The sequence below is a fragment of the Lactuca sativa genome, chromosome 8, assembly GCF_002870075.4.
Source record: "Lactuca sativa cultivar Salinas chromosome 8, Lsat_Salinas_v11, whole genome shotgun sequence".
Taxonomy (NCBI): domain Eukaryota; kingdom Viridiplantae; phylum Streptophyta; class Magnoliopsida; order Asterales; family Asteraceae; genus Lactuca; species Lactuca sativa.
The window spans coordinates 95142532-95156747 of NC_056630.2; the positions used below are offsets into that span (position 1 = coordinate 95142532).

General features: G+C 35.1%; 1 long non-coding RNA gene across 3 annotated transcripts; it reads left to right on the forward strand.

The window, feature by feature from the left end:
- The first annotated feature begins 10901 nt into the window (after nucleotides 1-10901).
- LOC111908336 (uncharacterized) lies at nucleotides 10902-14163 on the forward strand. Of its 3 annotated transcripts, none has more exons than XR_006185518.2 (3): nucleotides 10902-13381; nucleotides 13496-13743; nucleotides 13810-14163. It is a non-coding gene; the product is annotated as an uncharacterized LOC111908336 (long non-coding RNA). The 3 variants fall into 3 exon arrangements; XR_006185519.2 differs by having other exon boundaries at nucleotides 10915-11561; XR_006185520.2 differs by having other exon boundaries at nucleotides 10915-11561; nucleotides 13815-14163.
- The last annotated feature ends 53 nt before the right edge of the window (nucleotides 14164-14216 follow it).

Below are 14216 nucleotides of genomic sequence, written 5' to 3' on the forward strand. Positions count from 1 at the left end.
TGATTGGATGCATCACAGTATACGACGAAATCTTCTGTCCCTTCGGGAAGGGATAATACTGGTGCGGTGCATAGGGCTCGCTTCAGGGTCTGAAATGCCTTCTCCTGTTTCTCTTCCCAGTCGAATGATACACCCTTCTGGGTTAGCATAGTGAGAGGCTTCGCAATTCGAGAGAAATTTTGGATGAATCTGCGGTAGTAGCCAGCGAGGCCTAGAAATTGACGAATTTCTGTAGGCGTCTTCGGTGCTGACCAGTTCTCAATAGCTTTAATTTTGGAGGGGTCCACGTGGATTCCGTCTTCACTGACCACGTGCCCTAAGAATTCCACTCTTCGGATCCAAAACTCGCACTTAGAGAACTTCGCATACAACTTCTCGGATCGCAGCGTTTCCAGGACTAATCGTAAATGATTTTTGTGCTCTTCCTCGCTCCGGGAGTAGACAAGTATGTCATCAATAAAGACGATGACGAACTGATCTAGATATGGACGACATACCCTATTCATCAAGTCCATGAATACTGCGGGGGCGTTAGTCAGTCCGAAGGGCATCACTACAAACTCAAAATGCCCGTAGCGGGTTCGGAAGGCTGTCTTTGGAACATCTTCCTCAAGCACCCGTAGCTGATGATACCCCGATCTAAGATCAATCTTGGAGAAGTAACTTGCTCCTTGGAGTTGGTCGAATAGGTCGTCGATACGAGGGAGAGGATAGCGATTTTTGATCGTGAGTTTATTGAGTTCCCTATAATCGATGCACATCCGAAACGATCCATCCTTTTTCTTTACGAACAAGACCGGAGCTCCCCAAGGTGAGAAGCTTGGTCTTATAAAGCCCTTACTGAGCAGTTCGTTGAGTCCAATTCTTGGGTCACGTGGTCAACCAAGAAGGGATAATGGTTGATCCAGCGAAGATCGAAGCTGTGATGAAGTGGGAACAACCGAAAAGTCCCACGGAGATTCGAAGCTTTTTAGGATTAGCCGGATATTACCGAAGGTTTATCCAAGGCTTTTCTTCGATTGCTACTCCATTGACAGCTTTGACCCACAAAGGAGCTACTTATGCGTGGAGTGATAAGCATAAAGAAGCATTCGAGAAGTTAAAGAAGAAGCTATGCGAGGCACCGATACTTTCTTTACCCGATGGAGTTGAAGACTTCGCTGTTTATAGCGATGCGTCTGGGGTTGGATTGGGTTGTGTTTTGACCCAAAGAGAAAAGGTGATAGCATATGCATCTCGACAGCTGAAGGAGCATGAAAAGAATTACCCGACTCATGATTTGGAGTTGGTAGCGGTAGTTTTCGCTCTGAAAATATGGAGGCGTTACCTCTATGGCATGAAGTGCAAACTTTTCACTGATCATAAGAGTCTCCAATATCTCTTTAATCAGAAAGAATTGAATATGAGGCAACGACGCTGGCTAGAATTACTTAAAGACTACGACTGCGAGATACTTTACCACCCCGGTAAAGCTAATGTTGTTGCTGATGCTCTCAGTCGGAAAGTCAATCTTGAAAGGAAAAGGCCAAGAGCGTTGAGAATTGAAGTTGTCTCGACCATTGTGGAAAGTATAAAGAAAGTTCAAGAGGAAGCTTCTGAGAAAAATGACCGAAAGGAGGAACGTTTGGGTAAAACGTTGGTGTTTGGTACAAACGGTCGTGGACTGAAGGTATTCCAAGATCGTATTTGGGTACCTAAGTCAGGAGGAATCAGAGATCTTCTGATGGAAGAAGCTCACAAAACCATGTACTCAATTCATCCTGGTAGCACTAAAATGTATAGGGACCTGAAACCCTACTACTGGTGGCCAACGATGAAGCTTGATGTTGCAAAGTATGTGGCTGAGTGTGTAACTTGTGTGAGAGTAAAGACACAACATCAGAAACCTTACGGGAGTTTAGAACCATTGTCTATGCCTATGGGTAAGTGGGAAGACATTGCTATGGACTTTGTCACTAAACTGCCCAGAACAAAGAATGGTCACGACATGATTTGGGTGGTCGTTGATCGATTCACTAAGAGTGTGCATTTCATAGCAGCTAAGGAGAAATGGTCTATGGAGAAGCTTGCGAATTCTTACGTGAAGGAAATTGTGAGGCTTCACGGTGTTCCGTTAACGATTGTATCGGATCGTGATAGCCGTTTCACCTCAAGGTTTTGGAAAAGTCTACAAGAGGAAATGGGTACCAAGTTATGTTTAAGCACAGCTTACCATCCGCAGACTGATGGTCAGAGTGAAAGAACAATACAAACACTTGAAGATATGCTTAGAGCATGTACCTTGGAATTCCTAGGTAATTGGGATGAACATTTACCATTGGTAGAATTTTCCTACAATAATAGTTTTCACTCGAGCATTAAGATGGCACCTTATCAAGCTTTGTATGGACAGAAGTGTCGTACGCCGTCTTGTTGGCTTGAGGCTGGGGAAAAGCAGTTTATAGGACCAGAGATGGTTCATCAAACCGCTGAAAAGTTGAAAATAATTAGAGAAAGAATGTTAGCAGCTCAAGATCGTCAAAAGAGCTATGCTGACAAGAAGCGAAGACCGATGACTTTTGAAATTGGAGATTCGGTTTTGCTTAAAGTCTCGCCGTGGAAGGGACTTATAAGGTTTGGAAAAAGGGGAAAGTTGAGTCCAAGGTTTATTGGACCGTTTAAAGTTCTTCAGAGGATTGGGAACCAAGCTTACAAGCTCGAATTACCCGAAGAACTGGATGGAATTCACAACACTTTTCATGTGTGCTATTTGAGGAAGTTCACGGGAGAAGTTCCCGACATAATTCCAATTTCTGAATTGAGAATTGATGAGAACAAAAGGTTGATTGAAGAACCAGAGGCAATTGTTGACCGAAAGACTAAGAAGTTGCGACGCAAAATGGTTGGGTTAGTGTTTGTCCGACGGAAACACACGAATGGGCCGAATCTCACCTGGGAGACGGAGAGTGACATGTTGAGTCGCTATCCGCATTTGTTTGTTGATGTGTGATTCCGGGGACGGACTCATTCTAAGGTGGAGAGAATTGTAACGCCTGTGTTTCCGGGCTTGCCATTTTTAGCAATGTAATAGTCTAGGTTAACCTTTGTAACCCATTTTGAAGTAATAAGATTGTATTATTTGAGTATTTTGTGTTTTGTGCTTAATTGCTTAATTATGTGGTTTGATTAATTAAGAATAAAAATAAGCGTCAAAATTTAAGTGTAAAATAAACTTAATAACTTTGATTTATGTTGTAGTAGTTGAAACGAGGTTTCCGAATATATATAGAGCGCCCAAATCTGACTTCGTATGAGGAAGTTATGATTTATCGAAGTTTTGGCTTAGCGGTATGCAACCTGAAATACTCGATTTGAGATCGAGCGGTTTTTAGCCGAAGCAATCTAAATGAGGATCGAAGGTCTCGTTGTTGGTATCGAAGCGATAAAAAGTTAGGCGAGAACGGACGTCAAACGAAGAAGTTATGAATTTATAACGAAGTTTTTCTGTCGCGGCCTATTAAAAATAAATAATAAAAATAAAGTCAAAATTAGCCGACAGAGTCTAAACGGAAGTTGTAGAGCGTAGTCTCACCTTCGCGTGGATATAAAGAACGTCGAAAACGGAGTTCGTATGAAGAAGATATGAATTTCCGAAGTTTATTTCATATTTTGTAATTAAAATTAATCTTTTAATCCGGCATTATCCGAAGACGAGTCACGGTCCGATCCGACGTACGCCCCGCGTACTCCGAAGAGTGTCGACATTTCGGATGACGCATGCAGTGACGATTTCGGAAGCAGTACGCGCTGCGTACTGCAGTACGCCCCGCGTACTCCGAGGCTCCAGCCTCCTATAAATAGGAACCGAAGGCAGCCGACCCAATTGCCAATTTCTTCTCTTCTCTCTCCCGTTTTGCATCATTTTGCGTGCCAGAAATATCCCGAAGCCCCGGTATCATACTCGAGCCCCGAGGCAAGTCCCGAGATCCTGAGAAGTGCGGTTCCCGAGCCGAAGCTCTGCCCGCGAGAAGTTCGATTTTGAAGAGATCTTCCAGATCTGCTGAGGATTACTACTTCTGCAAGTCGTAGTGCTGTCCGATCATCTTCTGATCAAGTGAGTGTATACTACCTTTCATAAACACGATAATAATACAAGTTTGGTTCGAGTGTATTAAGTATATTGTTGTTTATAAGTGTGAGTGTGTAGTTACCTTCTTCCAAATACAATAATATGAAGTATTTTAAATAAAATACGTGCTATGTGTATATATTTGGTTGTGTTATGTGTGAATGTGTATTCGCTCTCTTCTATCTCATAGATATGATTTATTCTCTATGAGATATGTGCTATGTTCGTGTGCCTCATCTATTATGTGGATTATGTGTTGATTAAAGCATGCTATACAGGTTTTCAAAACTATGTATAAAAAAATGTATATTTTATCTACTAATATGTTGGGTAGAACATGGGTAGATAGTTGGTGTGTAATAAACAGATAAGAGGCCTCGTTGTTGTTTGATTTAGTCATCTAGCGGAGTTTAGATGACGACCACTGGCTATTCTAGACAATCTTGTGGAAACATTAGCAGGTTCGCCACCTGTAGGTGTTAATGAATCGGGTGTTCATTCGCTGTACTCCATCCCCCTCATGGTTGCCTTATTTGACTTATATTGCTGAGGTACCCCCGAAGCATGTGTTGTTGCCCCGATGAAATATTCTTAGACTAGGTCCCTTATGTTAGTTGTTTTAGGGACATAAAGTGAGAATAACGGGAATGGGTAATTGGGTTATTGTTGGTTGGTGAAAATTAAATATGATTATTTATTGTGGGTTGAAAACCCTATATGATCACCAGGCTCCCAAGCCTGACCCACTCAATTTTATTTGTATTACAGGAAGTGGCGTGAGGGCATGAGATGGATGGACCATCAGTTGTTTTGATTGCAAGTCTGTATATGTTTATATTTGTTGAATGACTTGTAATGTATTCGTTTATGCTTATTGGTCTGTATCGGAAGATGACACCCCAAGTTTTGATTATATAATGAAAAATACATTTCTTTTATGAAATGCTTTGGTAAACATTGTTTTATCATGTTTTGTTTTTGGGAACAAATTCCGCAACTCTTTCAAATCAAAAGGATTTACTCTGAAAATATTTTTAAAGCATAAATGAAAAACGGTCTTTTCTGGCCGAGATTTTGGGGATGTCACAGCGAGTCCACATGTTTTGACTCCATATAAAAAATAATACATTTTCCAAGCTCAAAAGTATAGTTTTGAAAGTATTATTTTGACTTTCCAACGTTTAGTATATATATCCTAGGTATAATGGTTTACCTACCAAATAAGTATATACCTATAAGTCTTATATATTATAACTATAAATGTTCGTAATTCCATACAAACTAAGTTGCTACGTATAAATCTTATTTCAATTCTATACGAGTAAGTAGGATAGGTATAGTGGTCTACTTAATATACAAGTAATATACCGACTAGATTCTTATACTTAGAGTATAAGTCTTTGGGAAACTTATACTTAACATTCATACTTGTATATCGACAAAGTATAATGCTTCTAAAGTTGTTCTACCATGAGTCTGTAGCTGCAACTGTATGACTTAGTTTTATACCTCTTATTATTATTACAAGGATCACACATTGCGGTAGTACAAGGATTACACCTTGCGGTAGTACAAGAATCACACCTTGCGGCAGTACAAGGATCACACCTTGCGGTAGTACGACAACTATAATTAGAATTAAAAACAAGTTTTATCTTGACATAAAACCAATAACAAAAACATATAACATACCTGGTTTTATCTTGACACAAAACCAATAATAACAACATACTTATCAATTAACATATAGAACTTCTAAGTATAACTCTGGAACCATATCGCACACAACATATATATAGAATCCTAAGTATAACTCAAGATCTACATTAGTATACTACTATAACAATAACATGCTAAGAAGTTGATAATAGTTGTATATATTCAAATAAGAAATAACTATATGTCGGTTATTATAACTATCTACGTTGATATTGATATACTATCATATAGACATAATAATAATGTATATATAATATTTAGCATGCGTTTTCCCCCAAAATATTAGAAAGTGGGGCCGTGAAACTCACCTTAGCAGCGTGATTTTATGTAATCTAAGCAGAAACGGTCAACGGTACGAGGTCGTCGGGGCTCGGGAAGCGAAACGACTTCATCAAAGGAGAGAGGAGGAAGGAGATCAGGTGCAAGAATGGCTGAGGTCGAACTTGCTATTTATAGGAAGATTTTTGGCCCTCACGACGTGAGAAATGATAGGTTCACGTCGTGAGTTATGGCAAGAGTCATCCCATAGCTTTAACGCGTGTTTTCTAGCCTCGAATAGTGTCCTGCAGCGTCCTCACGTCGTGAGAAAACCTAGCTCACGTCGTGAGCTTTTGGGTTATCGTTCCGTAGGCTTCTAGAAGCAAAATAAGGAGGTTTGAATCCTCACGTCGTGAGTTTTTAGGCTCACGTTGTGAGTCCAGTCAGATTAGGGTTTCTGACACGTGTCGTGCACTCAGACAGCTGTAACTTCGGAAGGTCGTAACTTTTGCATACGAACTCCGTTTTTGACGTTCTTTATATCCACGTGAAGGTATTTACGAGCACTACAACCATATTTTAAACTCAAATAGCTAATTCTAAGCCTATTTTAAATTCCTTATGTTATAGAGATTTTATAGTGTTCGGTTTATCTTAACTTCTTCATGCAAAGTCAGATTTAGATGTTCTCTATATTTTTGGAATCGTATGGACGTATACTTTGATTTATACCATAAAGTATGTATGAAAGTTCATATTTATATTAGAATTATCATGAAATACATAGTGAGTTTACTACATTACTAGTTTAACAAAATCACATTACATGATTGGTATAATCACATGTGATTGTTATTGACCTATTTTGACTAGTGTTACAACATGCACCTACAAAGACTTCACCAATGCAAAACCGAGGTCATTCAACAGAAGTGGAGGCGTAATAGCTCTCACTCGGTGGATCTAAAAGACCGAGTCTGTATTCGAGTTTTACGGGTGTCCAGAGGAGAGCAAAGTTAGTACTTTTTGTTTCTACCTATATTATAGTAATTATATCAACTATCAAGATAAATATAACAATTAAAAAAAAAGATTATAAAAGTTAATAGATTATAAAAAAAATATTTAATTTCTCTTATAGTAATTATAAAGGTCAAAACATGAAATTTGAGTGGTAAATGAAAGTAGCCTACTATAAAAGGTGAGTTTCTCCATAAAATTAGGGTTTGGGGCAAACAGAGAAATTAGGGGGTGTTTGTGTAAGTTTATTTTTTGGGCTTAAGCTTATGAGCTTAATAGCTTAATAACTAATTAGTTGATTAGCTTATAAAGTAAAAAAATGTTTGGATTAGCTTATAACTTATAAGCTACCAAGCTCTTTCTAAAATAGTGTTTGGGTTAGTTTATTTTTTGTAAAATGACCAAAATGGACATGCTTACATTACAGAATTGGAGAAGAGAGTTATGGTGTTTGGGGAAATGAAGAATAATGGTAAATACGTAAATAAACATAAAAAAGCTCATGCGTTGAAAAAAAAAATGAATTGAATGGCTTATGAAAATTGGCTTATTTTTAGGTAAAATAAGCTCATAAACTTAAGCTAATAAACTAACTTAAACACTAATTTTTTTAAACCCTCTTAGACAATTAAGAAACAAGGCAGGCGAAGGGAAAAGGATGTTTCTAAGGGTGGTTGCCCACCTCTGTAGCCCATGATCTTCTATTTGCCCTGTAATATCAACAACCCTTTTTATATTCAGGTCTCTGTTTCTACTGCTTATCTTTTTATCTTTTCTCATAGAACAATGATAACATATCCATGTCTATTTTCAATTATTTCTTCTTATTATAGCATCTTCAATGGTTACTATATGGAAGACTTGATTCATTCACAACAATGCAACTACAATACTTTTAGATAAAAACCCAAATAATTAGAGGCGATGATGAAGAATTTTAGTTGTCTTGAGTAAATTGGGCGAATTTTGAGACTTACCGTATCTTGGCGGGGTAATTTTCGGAGGCTTGGCGATGGATTTTCCACCATTGAAGCAACCGATTGCAGCCATGACGGTTTGTTCATATTTGCTATGATTATTAACAACTCTGAGGCTTGATACTTTCTAGTTTCGACGACTCATTTTGATATTTTTCATTTACCAAGATTCGTTCATCTATTATAAAAAATTAAAATATTGGTTTGTGTTTCTTTGTGCATTTTTTCTAAAACAAAAAGGAAGAAAAACAGAAATTGAAAATGCATTTTACTAATTTATTTGGTAGAATTTATTTTGGGGTCACTAGTTTTAAAGAGGGTATACACAGAATACGATTTGGTTTAAAATTTGGATGTAGTAAACTTAAGTCATCTTTGTTTTATTCTTGAAATGTCTTGCAAACATACCCAAAATGTGTTGCACAAAGTATGAAATTAGAAAAAAAAAAACAAAAGAGTAAAATACTATAAAAAAGCAACATGAAGCTTATTTGTATCAACGACTATCGTTCATCGTTCCCTATTGTTGCAATGAGCCAATGATCGATGATCCTTTTGGTTGGCAATATGTACTCAACATAAAGATGCACACAATAGTTTCGAGTTGCACTTACATTCATGTATAAGCTATGGAAATTTGCAGCTTTTGGAAGAAACTTAGATCTTGTACAAATGTTAATTTTACGATGTAAGGCCCTACGTAATTTTTTTATAAATATGATGTTAATCATTGTATTAAGCTGTTGGGGCATATATTTGTTGTTTATTATTCCCATTGATAATAAACCTATGTTAGTGTAAAGTTGTTATTTGATGATTGTATTAAAAAATGTAGAAGTTACTACTTTTCTGAAATGTGTATGTTTGGTGCCCTGTTAAAAAGGGATCACAAATTTGACCACTTTCGGTTAATAAGTATAAATGAATAACCCATGTTTATTAAGAAAAGCAATATATGTACATCAAGTTCAAAACTACGAGTTGTGAATTTTGAACTAGTATTTAAGGAGCACCACTATGGAAGTCATAAAATAAGTTTTTGTTTTTGTTCTTCCCAAACTCACTTGATCGCCAATATGCAAGTCATAAATTAAGTTGTTGTGCCTTTTTTTTTTTTTTTTTAATTCACCAAGCTCACTTGATCACCATTATGTAAGTCATATAAAAAGAATTTGTGCCTTTTTTTTTCTTCCCCGAACTCACTTGACCACCAATATGTAAGCATTAAAATAAGTTTGTGTTTTTTTCCAAACTCACATCTCGATTCTCAAAGTTTGATCTTTTTGAAAATTTTGTCATTGAAGCTCAATTGGGTAACTTTTCTACCTTTTTTCTTAAATATATTTAACAACATAGAGTTTGCAGTTTTTATTATTCTTTCAAACATAAAAAACATGTGTTATTTGAGATGGTCATGACCTTTCTAACTTATCCAAGCTATTATGTAGACTTTTGTGAAATCTACTATAATCCATACTTATGGACTTTTGATTTGTAGTTATTAAGGACATATTTGACAATATTTCCTAAAGATATGTTTTTCTTTTCCATGTTAGATAGCATTATTGTAAATCATTTTCTATATATTATAAATAATAGAACTCCCACATATGTGGTGAGTTCCATAAAACTTTCCGCTAGTCTTACAATAGACTTTCTTTTTTGATGTTTTATTTTTACATAATAACACATTGATAAATTCATCATAAAGCCGTTTGCCTTTTCCTATTAGAGTGTTGCATTTATACCTTTTTTATGTTGTAAGGTATTATAGAAGCTGATTATAATAACGATTTTTGTCATACCTAATAATGACATTTTTGTTTTGTTTGCATATTGTACAACGCTGTAGACAATAAATTATGTACCTCTATAATTTATAAAATTCTTCCCCCCCCCCCCCCCCCCCCCATTTATTTTGTCATCTTGTCTTTATCTTTAACAATAAAAAAAATCATTTTTTCAATCATCACAAATCAAACCATATATACAACAAGTGAATCTTATTTTATTATTTTTGGTTGTTAAAATTTACATTTTCAACCCTTCAACTTTTATGATATATTCATTTTCTTTGCATGTTATTCAATTGTTTATCTTTAATAATAAAGAAATTGATTTGATGTTTTGTTTTCTTCTGTTGTTATGTATATATAATACTATCGATCGATCAAAATCATTCAAAATTCCATATCTCATATATCTACGTAAACATATCTACAATGATTGAATAATACTGCGGATTTTCAGACTAATCAACATTTTTTTTCCATGGATTACTTCCAATTATACCATTATCTTTTCCAAATCAATTCCTTTATTATAACATTATCTTTTCCATGCATTACTTCCAACATCCTTTTGACTTCGATGATTGTCCATTCAGTGCACACATTAATGAACTCGTGGTCAAGCAAGCATCTAGTCAGCATGTTTTATCCTTTATACTAAAAGTGATATATGTTCATTCGTTAAAAAAAACCTATAAATCCTTTTGAATTCATATGTATAATCTTCACATTTGCCACAAATCCATATGAATTCATGTGTAATCTTCACATTAGATTCCAGTTCTATTATGTTTAAAACTCTTTTTAGGTTCAAATATCTTCTTAAACTGTTTTTGGCCCGGTCCAGTCTAAAACCTGAACCGAAACATCTTTTTTATACAAACAATCGCATTTATTTGAACATTTATATTGAAATGTTTGAATACTATTTAGTCATAATTTTGAATTTCATATCCTGTACCTAAAAATAAAATAAAAATAAAATCGGTAACGCCTGATAAAAACAAATAGAAGGTCAAAAAGTAAATTTAAATGAGAAGTGGAAATGACCTGCTATAAAATGCAGAGCTCCGCCAAAAACTAGGGTTTGGGGCGAAACGAACAACTCAGACAACAAAGAAACAAGGCATCAGAAGGAAGGGATGTTTATAAGGGTGGTTACCCGCTTCTGTAGCCCATGATCTTTGATTTCCCTCTATTATCAACAACCCTTTTCGATCCTCAAAGCATTTTCCCTATATATATATATACAGAGTGGATTACAGATATCATACGCTTGATCTACAATCTCTGTGGTTTGGACCAATGTCTGTTTCTTCGTGTTTCTTTTTTCTTTTCTTAACAGTTTCCTTTTGATTATGTTCTTCAAACAATCAAAAGCAAGAAACTACATTCAACCCTAAAACATCGAAACCCTAAATCAGAGGCGATGATGAAGAAATTTTCGTTGTCTGAGTAAATCGGACGAAGTTTGAGACTTACCGTATCTTGGCGGGGTAATTTCTGGAGGCTTGTGATGGAATTTCCACCATTAAAGCAGCCGAGATGTTTGCAGCCATGGCGGTTTGTTCCTCTTTGCTCTGATTATTAACATATCTGAGCCTCGTTACTTTATTTCTCTCATTTTCACATTCATTTTGCACGATAGCCCCCATCTCTTAAATCTGGGATTTCGATATTTCGCTTTAAGTAAGCTTTTTTACTATTTATGGTGTTAAACTTTTTATTTGGATTCTGCAAAATCTTTTCAATGGTGTGAGAGGAGCATGGTGACCAATCTAAATATGGATATATATTTTCTTATCTCACAGAAAAAGAAAAAAAAACAAACATAGTGAGTCGCTCATTAATCATCTGTGATTTTAATTTAAAGAACCTGAACTTTTCTGAAAGTGATTTGGCAGCATTTGCCTTAAATTTGCAAAATGCATTGCAATTTTTAAATGTTACCTTCAACTAAATCTTAGAATTTAGTTATTTTTTTTATTAATTTTTAATTTTAAAAAAAGTCAATACATGTTGACTTGGAATTGGGCAAAATCAAGCAACAGACGAAATTTGGGTTATCTTTTTGAATCCTTTTTGTTCCCAAATTAGGTGCGAAAATACTCAAGTAGAATAATAACCGGTAACAGGAATATAATAATAAATTTAAATATTTCTAGATAAATACATTAAAGACATCAAAGTTTGACAACATTTTTTGTTTATCATGAATAAAAAATCTTGTTAAAGTTTAATGGATTGTTTTTCTTTTAGTTATTCTGAAAATTTGAGCTGTCAAGTGCTAATTTCATGTTCATCTATATTTTTTAAAATTATGGATCGTATGAAATTTTGGTTTAAAATTCATTTTATATGTGTTCTTGGCCTCAAAATCTTTTGCAAGCTATACCCTTGATCTTTTTTTTTTGTCCTCTTGTTAGTAGTTTTAGTTGTGAGTTCAATCATCAATGTTCAATTATTTAATGTTGGAGGATTCTTATAGGTTCATTAGGGTTTCCGGACTTGTGAGTCACAACATTCATATTGTGAGGTTGATCAAATAGTCGAACTCTATCCTTGTACCTTAATCTTTGCCTATAGATGATACTGCTAAAGGCAGACTACTTCAACTTCATAAACATAATATGACCAAATTTTGGGACCAATCTGCCTGGTTCCTTAACACAAGCAAAAAAAAAAAAAAAGAACTTATTTTCTAGTTCAAAACTCTTAACGAACAAAGAACATGTTCCAAAACTTTAAAAATGTACATTTTCCTTATATGGGTCTTAAAAAACATGTATGGCCTCTTTTAGGAAACAATACATCCAATAAAAATTGTTATAAACAAGAACATGGTCAAAACTCATAGTAACTTAGGAATAACCGAATAAGTCCGAATCTCATAAGGTATATCTCTTTTGTTTCGTTAAAGTTTATGTTGTTGGTTTGGACTTGTTACTTTGTTACTTTTTTGTTGTTATTCTTGTGTTCATAAAATTTATGAGGTTGCGACAAAGGAGGTGAAGCTGGGGACGAGATGCTTTTTAGCACTCTTTGACCAACCTTGGTACTGGGAGGACACCTTGTTAGAAATTGTGTAATACAATAGTATAATTATGTATATATTACAGAAAACGAATTGAAAATACTATCAATAAACATAGACAAAAAACTTACAAAAAGAAATTACTAATTGTAATCAAGATAGAGGCTTGCAAAGCAATGTTCTAAAACATAAATCCGTCCCTATTAGTGCAATAAGATACAACTATCTTTGATCAAATTCTTGCACTAGAACTTGATTTCTGAACTTGGGTAATGAATCTACTGTATGTATTCATGAAATTTGAGAGAAAATTTTGATATGTGTTTTCTGGTCGTTCATTCAAGAGTACTAACAAATCGGATTTGACTTCTTTGTGAACATTTGAAATACTTAATTACCTTGAGTAACGAATTCTACAACCATGACACCAACACACCTAAATGATTGAAGGAATATGAGAATTTGACTTATTAAGGTAATTAAGTATTTCAAATGTTCACATATGGGTAATATTGTTTTTTTTGTACTCATTTACCCAACTAACTTGTTTCAGTTGTTCACAAATAACCAACTTTACCGGCTATTGTAGGTTTTGAGTGATGTGCCATTTATGTGGCATTGAGAAGTGTTTACATTATAAGAAGGGTGAGATACGAGTGCTTATTAATTAAAACCCTAGATCGATCGATGGTATCTTCTTCCTCATCCTTTTCTTCCAAACGACAAGACGAATTGCAACCGAATCATCCATGTGATTGCGACTTGCCATCTCGTGTGAAGACATCAAGAACCCCAGACAATCCTGGAAGGAAATTCAGAGTTTGTCAAAACTCACTGGTAATTCATATTTTTTTACTTCTTCTTCATCCTTCAATTTAACATGTTTTTATAAATTTCTTGAAGAATAGAAAAAGTCCAAGCTGTAAATTTTGGTAATGGTTGGATGAGGATGAAGGGAGGAAAGATGGAAGAGGGCATTACAGGATGAAAGCAGAAGAAAGCTGCAATCTTACCTTGAAAATTTGTACCTTGGAGAATGAAATCAGCATATGCATGATGAAAATTGAAGAAGAGAAGAACAGGAATAAACAAGAACTTGACAAAGTCAATTGGAAATTATTTACCCGTAGACTTGCATTAATTTTCTTGTTTCTCTTGTATGTCAAAATGTTGTTTTAAATTATGTATTATGATGTAGTATGACTAAATTATGTATGCTTTTGTGATGTTTTCAATGAAAAAGGTTATATTCTATCATTGGAATGGAATTTTACATTGTAATGGAATTGTTATTAAACTTGGTAGTATAA